The 15842-nt window shown below is 35.7% G+C and overlaps 1 protein-coding gene across 9 annotated transcripts in view; it reads left to right on the top strand.

Moving 5' to 3' along the window:
• Nucleotides 1-15842, top strand: part of FER (FER tyrosine kinase) — a 367832-nt gene that overhangs the window by 288176 nt on the left and 63814 nt on the right. The gene's annotated exons all lie outside the window — the stretch shown is intronic.

A 15842-nucleotide genomic window follows, 5' to 3' on the forward strand; every position in this document is an offset into this window, starting at 1 on the left:
GAGGTCTTGCTGTCTGGCCAGTAGACCTCATTTTGTAACATCTGAAATAAGATAGCAATGAAATCTGTGAGCTCGGAATACAGATTTGTGCTATTCTCCAGTGACTGGGCTTTAACGATGGCAACAATGAAAGTGTCTCTTACTGTTTTTTTCACATCTCAAGGCATGTATGTTAGTTTACATAAAATAAGACATTTCCCTAGTTTTTCTATGATTTAAAAAAATAAATTTCAAGACAAAAATAATCATCTTTCTAAAAAAGTATATTATATCCAGATTTTCTCCCCTCTGTCAAGAGAGGATTAACAATGCCTCCTTCACAATCAGTGGCTCTAAGCTTAAATTAAGAGATAGGAAAGCCTTTGAGAAAACTAAATGGCAATTCACATTAAACAGTGTTAAATTACTGTCCAAGTATAGACGATGAGGGAGTTGCTCACCAAGGCATATTAGAAGATGAAAGAAAACAAAGATGGATGAAGAAATAAATAGGTTAAAGTTGCCAGTTAAAAAGGTTTGACTGGGGTAAAAGCAGGTGGTAATCATTATTCTGTGTTTAGAATGTGGTCTCTGTGTAGCTGCTGCAAAGGACGACAGTGTCAGCTATTGTGGTCGGAGGTAGAATTTACTATTGGCGGCCAGTGCTGGGCTTTTCCTGGGCTACGGCTCCAGACCACGTACTGAAAGAGATCGCTCTGTGTATACCTTTTCTCTTATTTTCCTATTTCCATTTTCAAGGCTTTATTTATGTAGAAGAAAAACACAAAAACATTGAAAAAGTTTTACCTAATGTGTTTGTTAGTTTTCCTTCCTTTATATGCAAGAGAGGAATTAGCTTTTCCCTCATCATCTTTATGAATCCCCTATTCGTGCTGAATTGCAACCATTTCATGAAATATTGGAGTGTTGCTTGAACAGAATGTCTAATGCAGAAGAGCCACTGCAGTTTTCAGCAGTGTGTGTTCTGCCTGTTTTTCACAATGCTGTTTGCACCCTGCTGGGGAGCGTAGACAGCCAGTTTTCTGATCTGACATGTGAGAGATACTGCCTCCTCGCCATAGCATGAAGCCTTTCACATTTTCATAGATGTCTGCACCCTCTTGATTCATCTCATCTGCCTGTCTTTCCTGATCCCTCTGCCTATCCAAGTGTCTTTCCCAATGCAAGAAAATATGGTCATGGTCTAGAATCACCTCAGTTTTGAGAAGAGATAAGGGTAGATTTGCATCACTGCTGAATCTAAAAGCAGCCTGGTGACACCGGGATACAATGCTTATCTTCCAGGAGCACTGTTAACAGTGCAGTTAGTAGCATGAGGGGCTTGTTACATTGCTGCTGGAGGGATGGGTGGTTACCCCCTGCCTGAGCTTGATCTGCTCTTGGATCTGCTGCCTGTGTACCTATGACTTGGATCTGTCAGGGGTCCTCATTTATGCAGGAGGAAGGGATCCAGGAAAGGTGTGAATTTCATTTATCTTTTTTCTCATTTTTTAAAACTTTCCAAGAAGCAAGGGTAACAGGATATTTCAGAAACCTTTTTATATTACAGGATGAAAAGGTGTGAGAACCACTGCTTTCAAACTGTACGTTAAAGGAGATCTCTTTTTACTTGTTGGAGCAACAGAAATCTACTTAAATTTTTCATTTGAAGCTCATCTGTTGGAGTTACTGTTCCTCTGAAGTTGTTCAAATATTGTTGCTTTATAAACACATACACAGCAAAAGCTGTGACTCTCTTGAGGGATGAAACTGTATTTTATTCACCTTAAGGCCATATTCCCATTGGTGGCAAAGTGCCGGGCATATATAGTACACCTGAGTAAGGCATACATTAAAGAATCAAATGTAGATTAAATTGTTGAGGAATCTTAAATTTTTGCAGCACAAAATATACTTGATTTTTATAAATACTCTTGGATGATGATACTTGGTAGGAAAAAAGGAAATTTCCCTAATTTATTCCAAAAAGCATAATATACTCAACATGTTATGCCAAATTATTTAATATGCAAGAGAAAAACCATGGGAAATAGGTAACAGATGAAACAAGAAATCAAAAGAGAAAAATATATAATCAGAGTCATAAGAGTGGCATTTCTAAGACAGTATTGCCCTTACATGTGGTAATGATGGTTCATGCTGAAGGACATTCTTAGAAATGAAAGTCTTTGTGCACACAGTGAGCAGTTTGTAGGCAGTGATGGGCGTTCATTTCCCTGCGCACTGCATTGATGCTCCTCCCTTGAAGATACAAGGACTTGCCATGGGGTTGATTCCATAAGGCGAGCCTTTTGTAACTTACCATGAATACAGATGGTGAGCTTGGCATACCCAGGACTGGGTTTAATATCACTCATTTCTTTTAAGGTTCCTAGTAGCTACCAGTTATTCATTTTTCTTCTGTCATTTTCGGATTGTGCAATACTAGAGATGTTTGGATACAGAAGTAAACTGTATTAAAGTGATATTCTGTGAATGGAACTGTCATCCTCATTTTTGATACGTTAATATCAAATCTCATTGCATATAAAGTTATCTACAATTGTACAGGGTTTTAACTTGGAACTTCTGAGGATAATAGAAAGGGTTAGACAAACATGCATGAATCCTTGCTCTAGAACTTTTTCTTTAGGGCCAGACAGTGAATATTTTAGGCTCTCCAGGTCATATGGTCTCCAACACAACTACTCAACTCTGCCATTGTAATTCAAAAGAAGCTATAGAAAACAGGTAAACAAAACAGCCTGTGTTGCAATAAAACTTATTTGCAAATACGAGCAGCCAACCAGATTTGGCCCCGGGGCCATGTTTTGCTGACCCATGCATTAGAATAACTAAAAATATTTAAAAGAGGGTTACATCCCTCTTAGCCTTTCTACCTCTTATTTTACTTTGAGACCAGGCTCAAATCCCCTCCACCAGCTTCCGCTCCTTCTTGTCTCTTCTCTCTGTTACCTGTTCCGTATCTTCTCTTCCAAAATGAATGGAATGTCTTGTTTCTCCAGCTACATTGTTAGCCATTTGGTTATTTCCTTCCTTCCTTCCTGACCCCTTCCCTTCCCTACTCTTTCTACCCCCTCACTTCTTACTAGATGAGCCAGTAGATAATTTGTTGCTAAAACTGAGTTCTACTCTTAACTATCATTATAAGAGATACTATGAAAGTAATTAATTAGTATCTTTTAATTTCTCAGGCCCTAGCATAGTCACCATTCAGTGCTTATTTTTGCTAATGAAGATCTTAAATCTTTTTCTAACATTTTTAAAGAAAGTTTTGAAGGCTAGGGAGACCAGTTAGGCAAAATATTACATAGTAGTAGAGATGGAAAAGAGGTGGGAAATTAAACAGTTATAATTTATTGAAAGGAGTCATTTATCTCAGACTTAGATTGAATCCAGATGTTTTCCAAGTATCAAACTATTAACCAGCCTAGGCAGTTCAATGGAAAAAGGCTTATTACAGGGGCACAGCAAAGTGGCATAGCGACAAAGTGTCTCTACATCCAGGAGTTTTGTGTGATTTATAATAATGGTTTTCTTATCTGCAGGTTATGTTCACTGTAAGATTATGAAAACAGGCCAAGTTATTTTTAAATATCTCTGTAGGTAAGCTTCTGTTAGTTCTCCACCAGACAGATTTTATGGGTTTTTTCCACCAGAAAAACTCCTCTTTTCCTTTGGGAGGATTAGAATTTTCAGCTTCCATTGACTTGTGGTTTGTGGTATTTTTTATTCTTAAATTTTGTAGTTAGGAGCTTTTTCTTTATAACTCAAAATTATAAAAATATACCATATAAAAAATGACTATAAATTCTTCCCTTTTCTTCCTACTCCTCCTCCTCCTTTTCTCAAGCCACGTTGGCCCACCCTGTGCAAAGTGTACTCTGTCAGTTTTGCGAGAGAATTTTAAAATGAGTAAGAAGTTCCCTTCCAAGGGGTTTTCATATAAAAGAAAAATGTAAGACACATGAGTACAACCGGAGTATCACATGGAAAATGATGAGCTACAAAAGAAGTCAAATAAAGTAGTATGAATTAGGAAAACTTTTCTTTCATTAGGTCAGATAAGTGAGCAGGAGACAGTGTGTGAGAGTTAGAAGTGTCAGACGAATGGTACTGGTGTCCTGAAGAGGTCGCTACACTTCCAAAAATGTTTAACCTAAGCTGGAGAGATGGAAACCTGTGAAATACAATTTTTACCAGTTTTCTTTGCTGATAGATGTTGATAAACAATGTAATATTGCTGATTCTAGATACCAGTTATAATGGAATTGTTTTAGCTTTAGCCCTGGTAAAAGTTTTGACTGCTCCTGTTACTTCATAGATTTTCTCTTTTCTCTTTGTAAGGAGAATGCTGTTAGATGATAAAAAAACAAAACAACACTGTCAACACATTGCTTTATTTCTGTCTGCAAGTATAATTTGACCATGTCTTTGTTATGTAAAATGTTAAGAAATTTATCACTCTTCCAGTTCTAAAGCATACCTGATGAATTAAATCAAATCGAAACCAATTTCTTTGTCTGAAATGTTGCAATTTTGCCTCATTCTGAGAAACAAATGGATATTCACATTCTTCTTGTGGTGATGTCCTTGATTATAGGCTGCCACCACATTTCAAGATAATTGTTACTGACACAGTACACATACAACATTTGCATTGTGTTTTGCCTTTAGGATGCCAGTCTTCGTAAGTAAAGACAAACACATAGTTTGAGTGAAGACAAATGGCATTTTAAGCATAATACTCTTTCCCACTTTTTCCTCTTATATGAAAGAAAATTATTCAGCAGTTCAAAATACGGACTTAAGTGGAACGAATAATGAAAAAATACATCTATATGTGATCACGCTTTTTAAAATGTCAGAACAGAAGATGAATGGAATTTTGAGGCTGACGTTAAAAGATTTAGCTACTTTCTGTCAATATACATGTCAGAGCTCTTGGGTGAGACCCTGTTGTGAGACGGCTTGCCTAGGCTTTCAGGTTTCCATTTCGTCCATCCTATGGGATTTTACCTTTATTTTAAGGGACTTTGTTGACAGTACTGGTTCTTTCTCGGGTGTAGTATGCTTACACCATTAAGCTCATAATGTTACAATTTCAGAGAAGTCTCTTCCCCTCCAGGATAGCATTCTAGAATGGTAAAGGTCATCCATTAAATGTTGAGCTCATTTTTCTATACATGGATGAGATCACTGTATGAAATTCTATGGGTCAGAAGTGTCACTGACTACAACATAATTTGAATCCTGTATGCCTTACAGTTCATGTTTGTGCCAAATAAAGAAATACCAAGTTCTTATAAATCATATGGGCATTCTTATATACTAAGGTAGGGGTAAATGTAAGTTTATCATTTTGTGAATTTTAAGTACCAATGGTGGTAAACCTTATGCAAAATGAGGTACCTGAGGACTTCCAGATGCCTGAATTTTTGGTGATAATTAGCTGTATATTATTCTGACATCCTCCCTCTATAGTGAAATTTGATGACAGCTCTGCCTCCCAGCAAGGGGCTTTGCATAAAGTGGTGGTCTACCAATGTTAATTGACTAAATGATAATCTGATAATGTAAATTAAATTTATTTAAAAATGGTGAACTATACAAATACGTAATGTTGTAATATTCATTGTATAGGATCAGCCCTCAAAGCTATCTTGTTGAAATAAAAATAGAGAATCAAAGTATTAGTTACTCCTTGTGGAGTGTATATACCTAAGTGTAGCGGACATAGTTCTTATACCCCTGAGAAACATGCTTTAACTATTTTCTCCTTGTTTTCTTTACTTAGTAACATTGCATTCACATTTGCTTCTAAAATCAGAAGCTGAGTAATCATTTTATAGGTAGAGATTGAAGTTTTCCACGATCAGTGACTGCTAGGAAAAAGGTTAATTCACATTTTCATCATTGCTTCTTTTAGCTAAAGAGCATTTTAACCTCTCTGTCATCTCAGAATGTCTGTCAGTGTCTCTACATGAACAGTGATACTGTCCAGAAACCTTTCAGAGGAACAGAAAACTAGGTACTTGGCAGTTTCCTTTATCCTTCTTATAATAACGAATTTGAAAGCTTTGAGAAACAAAATGCAGAGGAAAATTATTAGCCATACTTTTCCATTCAGTGGCTTGTACAAAGACCCAATAGTTCATATGGAGTATGAACACTTTGTGCACTGGTGAAATGGAAGAAGTTTTTCATTAAATGCCTGTGTAAATTCCTAAAAATCACTGTGTGGATTCTCTTCCTTTACTCTGTATTCAGAAAGGCATCAGTTGTCCTTAGAAACGTAACACCTGTCAGCTGTAAGATTTGCTCTGTGTTTTCATAGAAGAAAGACATTTTTGTTAGTGGTTTTCTTTACTGCCTTCCTTGATGGACTGCAGCCTTCAATTGAGATCTCAAAACTGTGACTCTGAGCCAATTACTTAACCTCTTGTGGGAGAAAATCATTTAATAGGAAGAGAATATAAGATCAGAAATGTGAGTCCTCCCTTTAAGACAAGTTGACTACTACTCAGCAAGGAAAGTCTTAAAGCAATTTTTTTTTTTCCAGTAAACTTACTCTTCTCAAGATCCTAGCACCTCAGGGGATAAATATTTAGAAGTATTGGCTGTACTTTCCTCTTAAATACATTAGAACTGTATACATAATATAGTGGATTCAAATGATTTGTAAACCATTGTTTGGATAATTATATAACCATAAAGTAACTGTCATTGTGAAAATTGTGATTTAAACATCTTATAAGTTTATATAAATGATTTTAGGTAAATAAGTTTGCTAAGTTTTTCTCAGAGGTGCATTATATTCAAGGACTGTAAAAACATCTATAGTTCAGTTTACTCTCTCCTTCTGTGGTCAGATTTTTTTAAATAACATGATTTTAGTCCACCTCTCCATCAATTCATACGTAAATCTGTACAATTAGGATGATAATGGTACTTAGGAGTTTTGGTGAGTTTGTGTTTGGCACAGCGCCTAGAATATTCTAATCACTCCATCAGTGTGAGCTGCTAGTAGTAGTAGAACTGTTTCTGAAATGTTAAAGTAGCAGACAGGAAGAACTGAATTTTTAATCTCTTTGTGTGCTTCGTCTAAAAACTTGATACCCCCAGGGGTTTTATATTATAAATCATCTCGTGGAAGACTTGGTTACTTGAGACGTAGGAGTTTTAGGGTAACAGCATTCATGCATTAGCCATAGTATCCTTGTTCCTAAATTGGAAATTCTTTTTAGGCATCACCTGATGCCTCCAGGACTCCTTGTTCTTCTGACTTTTCATAAAGGATGAAACAGTGACGGCTGGGACTGCTACATCCAGGGATGGCTCATTCATTTCTAAGTGCTCAGAACCTCATATCTGTGGCTATTTTTTCTTTCCCAATGCAGCCAGTAATTGGCTCAGTTCCAGAAACCATAGTTTCAGTCTGAGAGATTCCCTGACCTTTATTGAATTTTCTGTGGATAACTACAGCTATGTGCTTGGAAATAATTGCTGCTGTTACCTTTAAAATGCAGAAAAATACCTCTTAAACATCCTCTGTGTGATCTTGGATAGCTCCTCAAGCCCAAAGGGCCCTTCTTCTCCTCTCCCTCGCAGCCAGTCCTCTAGTCATCTGAGCTGCATCTTAGGTGTGTCCTGAGATAGGGGCGCTACAGGTTCCCACGCTAGCTACCTCTTAAAGCAGTCTAGCCTCCTTCCCCTCGGATGGGCTGGAGCCACAGGAGCAATACTCCCTTGCTTTGATCTGCTGTTTATTTATCTTATCCATTATATGTGGAGCTACTGCACAGAAGGTGCTTGGAAAAAAGACATTGAGATCTTGATTTCAGAACTGAGCCCTTCAGAACCCAAACATGGGCCAGGAAAATTTTGTAAGTCAAAGTGATCAGATAATATTCATTTTCAGTAAGGGGATTGATTAATGAATAAGAATTCAATGCCTGCAGCATTTCTCACAGCTCTGAACTGACAGCGAATAGAGACAAACCTCCTCACACCTGATCTCTGCTTTCAGCCATTTCGCAGACACTTAGTGCAACATTTATTTTGTGCAAAGCATTGCACTAGGTACTGGCTGTATCACTCTTTGTAATTATATAGCTTATAATCATTTAGGGAAGGTAGATAAAAAGGTAAACACATAATTAGATACTCTCCAGTTGTGATAAAAGCTGTGATGGAAGCAAACAGGATACAATGATGAGAATAAATTGTATGGAAGTGGGAAGGGAAAATCTACTTTCTTAGGGGATCAGGAAAGACGTCTGAGAATTCTACATTTTGATGAGAACTGAAGGAGTTAGTAATGTGAAGACTGGGGGGAACAGACTCCCAGGCTATATTTGAAAGGTCACTAGGGGGTCCATCAGCCAGCAGAAAAGATGGCTGTCTTTTCTGTTGCACACATTCTGTCTTACCCTTGCACATACTTCCAATACACAGACGCCTATTACTAACCACTGCATTCTTAACTGGGAAAATTGTGAGATTATTTTTTTACAATGTTTTAAATATTTATTGGAATTTATTGTATATATTTCCATCTAATCATGACTTACCTTTCAGTATATTCTCTTATGGGAAACAAGAAATCTTTGTCACACATCTGTATTGAATGCCAACACAAAATTCGAAATAGAGATCATTTTAAGGTTATCTGCCTTTGAGAATTATCTCTGCTAGTATTTCATTGTAACACCTAATGAAGAGTTGTATATACATTGTGTGTTTGTCATACCTAAAATAATAATAAATCATTAAGTAATAAATGTAAATATTTAGTAATAATATTACTAAATACTATTAATAATAAATTGTTGACTTCTTAATCCATATAAACCATGCTTCAACTTTTTTTTACAATTTTTTAAAGACTGCTATTTAAGATGGATATTCCTAATTAGCTGTATTAGAAGTCATAAAAAGTGAAAATATCCTTCATGTTTTTATGTTCAAACTTAATTTTTATATTTCACTAGGGGCTCAGAATCAGCCAGTATTTTCAGAAGTAGGCCCCTGAAATCAATACATATGTTCTCTAAATAACAATTATTATCTATAATAGCATAAAAATGCTAATTTATGTTCTTGGTAACTTTTTTCTCCTCCTCTCATTTTCAACATTTGATCTTTACCTATAGTAAACAGAAACTAATAAATGTCATGTTAGAGTCATTCATTATTCATTGAATAACAAGTCCCTCCTGTGTACAGGGAACTATGCTACAGGCCAGAGGTGCAGACAGATACTGAAAGAATTCATGTGTGATACCAAGCTATTGGTTTTTTTCTTGAGTATAGTGAATATATTTTAGTATTAGGTGACTGTAAAACAAGCAGATTGTTCATGTATTCATTGTTGCTATAAATTTTTGATCACTTTATAACTTGTATGTCACTGTATTATGAAGGGTCATTGCCAGCAGGAAGAAGTAGCAGTTCTTATACAGACTAGGCATTTTATCTTTTTTTTCCAGTATTGCTTCACCCATGTTTGGTTTCAACTTTTCCCAGTTTTATTGAAAGCTGTAAATCAGAGATTTTATGTCTCTGATTTAGCATTTAAATTGATGTGTGAAATATAAAAGTGGCCTAGCCAGCTGCAGGGCAGCAGTGTTGAAGGTTCAGTTTATTCTAGCATGGACAAAAAACATAGATTTCCTCAGCCTCTCCTTCTCTATCCAGTTATTGATTACACAGATCTTTGTCATACCTTTGTGAAAGATACAAGTTTTTCATGGAGAAATACATAAAACTGTTTCTTAATAATGAAATAGTTTTCAAGTTCCTAGAACCTCAAGGTACATTTTTTTTTACACGTAATCCTGAATTTTGGCATATTGTGAATATCTGTGACCACTTTGAGTTGTCAGTTTTGTGTGCACAAACCAGGTCTTCATCTTAATAAGGCATTCACACTTTTAGTATCAGTATATGATTTTAGACTGTTGTCTAAAGCCTCATTAATGATTTGATATTTCTAATTCATGTTTGGGAGTTACTTAATGAAAAGCAGGAAAAATGCTGTAAGGATAGTTTGTCATCATTTGGGTGTTTGCTGTTGTATAATATACACTTCATCATGTGTTTTATCTCTAATGTAGCAATGCAGAGTGAGGATTAAAAGTATTATGATGCCCACATTAATATTCAACAATATCCATAGGTTAACCAAGTACAGAGTTCTAAAGTATGTGGGTGGCAATATACTTAAAATAATAAATTCACATATTATGCAAATAAAAATGGATTGTAATTTTTATTTTACTATCTGGAGCATGCATTTACTATACCACCTATTCAAATGCAAATGTAGTTTTGGTCTGGAAACTTTATAAAATGATTCTAAAGTATATATAGAAAGATAGATATGCCAAAATAATGAAGAAAACACTGTAAAAGGAAAAAAATATGATGACCTTTACCATTTGTGTGTTAAAACATTTTATAAAGTATAGTAATTAAAACAGTAATGTGTGGGCATAAATACATACAAAAATATTGGTGAAAATAGAATAGAATGTCAAGAAAAAGACTTAAGATAAATCTTTAGAATATGGTAAAAGTATTATTATAAATTAGTAGGAAAACATTTATTTTAATAAACGGTGCTGGAACAATTAGCTAACAATTAGGGGTAGGACTGGAATAAGGGCAGAGGAATAAAGTTACTCATACTTAATTTTATTACAAAACGAAGATATCTTTCCCCACATAAATAATGTTACAGATAATACTAATGAGTACTTTTCGTCTGTCAGTAATAATATGTCAGCCATCAAATGCCAATATGGTGTTAGTTAAGAGCACAAAATAATCTATATGTGTTTTCTGATGTGCTTTTAGCTAATAGTTTTATGTTAGGTAGAGGCATAGTCGAGGCATGTTAGCATCATGCATACTGCTTGTTAGAACAGTCAGATATGTAAATTAAAACAGCTTTGCTGTCAGACCCGTTTCAAATCCTGGCTTTGCTGCTACTCCAGCGTCTCCAAACCTCATCTGTATGTTACCTAGCTCATAAAGTAGTTGCAAGGATTACATAGAAAAAAAAAGTCTAAAGTACTTGACCACTTATTGCATAAATATATAATAATCAATTGCTATTATAATTATCACTAACATTATTGTTATGTTTTCTTTGAGGAATCAACCAAACATGCTGTTATCAGTATTGGAAACCAAATTCTGGTTATTTTCAGAAACTTAAAAATGACCAAAACCTGAAAATAAAACCAAAATGTGCAACTGGTAGTAAACCAAATGCCAAATTTGGAGTATGCACTGTGACTTCCTAACCTTCCCCTATAGGAAAGATGCAACAAGTTAAGGAAATTCCTGAAAGGGGGACAACTAAAATAAGTACACAGATAAATTACTACCTCACAAAGGCATTCATTTATTCATTCATTCAGTCTATTAAGTACTTTATTATATGCCACACACTATTCTATGAGCTTGGGATATGTCAGAGAACAAAACAGAAATGGCCACCTTACAATCTTTTCAGTGAAATTCATACTGTTAGCCTTTATAACCCCAACAGACTCTTCTGTGAAGCCAAGATGGGAAAACAGCAGGCTCGTAACAGGTAGAGCCAGGGAAAGGAGGTCATTTTTTGAACTATCTCAAGACAGAAGACCATCAGGCCAAAATCCAATGCCCATTATCTGAGGAGACTGGTGTCCTGAAGTCCAGTTCAGGCTGACATTGACATCCAAGTGGCCTGTGGGTCTGTGAGGAATGGCCAGGCTGGGGGGAATACAGTAAGAGGTGGAGAGGGGACAGGCTATACTAATTTTTTTTCTTTATTATATATATGTATATATTTTTATTGAAGTATAGTCAGTTTACAATGTTGTGTCAATTTCTGGTGTATAACACAGTGTTTCAGTCATACATACACATACATATATTTGTTTTCATATTCTTTTTCATAATAGTTTACTACAAGATGTTGAATATAGTTCCCTGTGCTATACAGTATGAACTTGTTTATCTATTCTATATGTATCAATTAGTATCTGCAAATCTCTAACTCCTAATTTATCCCCTCCCACTCCCCTCCCTCCCTGGTAACCACACGTTTGTTCTCTATGTCTTGAGAGTCTCTTTCTGTTTTGCAAATAAGTTAGTCTTTTTTTTTTTTTTTTTTTAAGATTCCACGTATAAGTGATATCATATGGTATTTTTCCTTCTCTTTTGGCTTACTTAGAATGACAGTCTCCAGGTCCATCCATGTTGCTGCAAATGGCATTTTATTCTTTTTTATGGCTGAATAGTAGTCCATGGTATAAATATACCACAACTTCTTTATCCAGTCATCTCTTGATGAACATTTAGGTTGTTTCCATGTCTTGGCTATTGTAAATAGTGCTGCTATGAACATTGGGGTGTATATATCTTTTTGAATTAAGGTTTCCTCTGGATATATCAGGCTATACTAATTGAAAAAGAACAGTGACAACTTAAAATATGGTCCAGATGGCAGGTCCTGGGGGAAGGGGACTGTCAGGTCATCAGAGCCACAGTTGATGGGAGCCAAGGGTAGACTCCAGGCTCCTCTCAGTAGGCAACTGAAATAAAAAACAAACCAAGAATAGAGACTGACTCTGTGGTGGTTGACAGAAGGGCTGGGGGCAGACAGAATGGGGTGTTGTGTGGAGGGAAGCCTGTTGTTTACTAGTCAGAGCATGTTTACACCTACATAATTTCTACGATGATTTTTTTCTAACATGTATAAGTCATTGCATAAAATGTTTACAGCAATTAAGTTGTAAGTCTTTCCTAATGAAAATTTTGAATTTTATTGGAAAGAAAATACCTGTGTTTTGGGAGGAAGGGTTGTCCGTCTTAATAAAGTATGTATTGTAAATTGATGAGTTTGGAATTAACTGTAAGTGAGAAGTAAGTTAATAACTTCCTGGCCTTCACTTTAAAGAGTGCTCCTCTCAGAAGAGAAAGGCACTATGAAAATACAGAAACAATGTTAGAAAATTTGATGATATGACTCAGAGACAAATAGAAAAGTTCTGCCTTTACTATTAAAATTCATCCTGCAGCAACAGCAGCAGCAAAAACAAAGTAGTAGCCCAGATTATTACTCGCTATTTAAAGAACTACTTATTCCTAAATATTGATAAATAATAATAGTTTGGTGACTGGCTATTTTACTAGAAAACTTCACAAAGAATAGTGAACACCACATTTTAAAATATTTGTTTATAGATTTAAGTTGCAAAAATTTTATCTGATACTGTATAATTATCAAGATTTTAAAGGCACTTACTAATATATCTGAGATAAAAAGAAGGCCCATGTTACCTTCATTTGACTATGTGAAAAATTGAAGCAAGACCTTCAAGAAAACATGATGTAGTCGCTAGCTTCTCCATTTGTCCAATGATTGTTCCCTAGATCCAGATTAATAGACCCAAACTACATTCCATATATTTCCCATCAGAGAACTAGTTTCTCTTTAGTGTCTGTTTTCAGCACTCTCTTCAGGGCTATGAACAAAATTTAGAATAAAAGATTGCATCAAATGTAGCTCATAATCATTCTTAAAAATGTGTTTCAACTCCGATATTTGTTCTTAAAAACTAGTGTTTTAATCACAGATGTTATTTTTACCTCTGATTAATAATTGGGCCCTTAATTAATACTGATAGCAAAAAGATTTGTCTAAGACATCAGGAATAATTTTCTCTCTTCCTAAATTGTTATGATAAATAAATAATTTTTCTATTTTTAAGGAAGTGTACCAGCCCATGAGTACCTCATTTCTCTCATTTAAAAGACAAAATAATGTCTCTTACATTTTATTTTCCTGTGAAACTGAAACATGGAAAAGTATATAAGTATCAAAAATACTCCATTGAGCTGGTATAATAATAAAACCTCAAATACTTAAAGAAAAAGTCCATACTGTGTAGTCCATACTGCAGTCGTTTAAAAACTAAACATAGAACGGTGACATATCCCAGACAATTGGTTGTACAGTTTTATTTTTAAAAAATGAGGATAGCCATGTTCCAAGAAAAAATCAATTGAATTTATTTTACAGTATTTATCAAAATTAAGTAGATGAAATAGAAATGTAACATCAAGAGGAGAAGTTTTTACAATCTTGATGTTTTTCTTCTGTTATTTATTAAAAATGATTGTAAATAGTATGCTGATACAGGTAGACTTCTCCCTCCAGCTGTTGAGGGGCCTGTCCCAAACAAGTAACTCAAATTAGATTTTGTTCTTAAAAATTTCAGAGTTGGCTCCTACATAGATTTAGCTTTGATAATTAAACCAGACAGTGACTATTGATGCTTCTGTTAGAAGCAGTTTAGCCAGAAACTCAGCTCAGCAGTCAAGCCCTGAGAAGGACATACGGTCTCTGTTGTGGAAGAGCTTGAAGGAGGAAGAGAATAGAAATGTCAGTGAAACCAGTGCAGTCGCACTATAAAGGTGTGTTCCTAGAAACAAGATTAATATACAGGAAGAATGATGCACCCTGTCCGAGGACACCAAAAACAGCTTCCTAGGGGACATGGCTCAGGAATCTTGTCCTGATATCCAAGTGGGGGGGTCACCCTTTAAACAGCAAAGGTTTCTTTCTCTCATTAGACTGTGAACTGCCTCAGGGGGGAGACCATGGATAGTTTCTTTACCAACTATTTCTTCAGAGCCTGGGATAATAGTCACTGCTCAAGAAGGCATTGCTGAATGAATCATGTGAAGAGAGGAAAGGGCATAGCAGGCAGAAAAGTAATCATCTACATTAGATGTTCAGGAGACCATAAACTGTGGGTGCCCTTTGAGCAAGTCAAGACAGGTGGGAGAATGGTTAGAGGCAAAGCTGGAGGGATAGTAATAGTGACAGTTAATACGTAGTGCTGGAGTACCACAGATTATTTTAAGTACCTTATGTATATTAATTCATTTAATTCTTACAAAAAACCTCATGTGCCATTATTATTCCTCCATTTTTATAGATGAGGAAACTGAGGTACAGTGAAGGTAAGTAATCTTCCCAAGATCATGTAGCTGATTTTCAATGCAGATCACTCTTAATAGTGTTGAGCTTTTTGTATTTAGTTGAAACATACCTAGTTGCCATTTGCCATTTTTAAACATGAAAATGGTTAATCATCAGTAATTACAATAAGTATCAGTACTGTCATACAGATGAGTTTGGATATTATAGCCATAGATGGAGTACTGGAAGGGCTTTAAGCAAGGGAAACAAAATGAGATTTATTTAGGCAGTGAACTATAGACTTCTGACTCACCATACACCTATAGGTAGGACACGACAGAAGTATTCTCCAAAATTGTCCAGGACCCTCCCACTCCAGGCCTGGCTTATTCCCATTTCTTTGTAAATTGACCTGACTCGTCACCGTTTGGCCTCACACCTTTGGCCTTCACTGTTCCATGGACTTTGGCTGACACCTTGCTGTTTCTGATGGCTTTTGCCACTGCAAGATGGAGTTCTAATAACCAACCCTCAAATGTAAAAACGTAAGCGAAGAAACTCTCTGTAAACGTTTACACAACCACGCTTCCTTCTTCTTGGCTTGAGCCATCCCAGATCCACCCATGAAGCATATTGATATTAGACTGGATAAGAGGTAACTTGAAACATAAGAGATGAAAAAAAGAGTACATATATAAAAAGTGTTTTCACCCGTTCTTTTCTGGTTTTGTGTTTTGGAAATGTCGCCAAGTGCGAATAGCACATACATACCACGTACACAGGCATTTTGGAATGTTCTCACGAGTAGTCTCTACTCTGTACTCTCTTGAAAGACAGTCTTGAAAACAATGATAGA

Source organism: Camelus ferus, chromosome 3 (genome assembly GCF_009834535.1).
Source record: "Camelus ferus isolate YT-003-E chromosome 3, BCGSAC_Cfer_1.0, whole genome shotgun sequence".
NCBI classification, from domain to species: Eukaryota; Metazoa; Chordata; class Mammalia; order Artiodactyla; family Camelidae; genus Camelus; species Camelus ferus.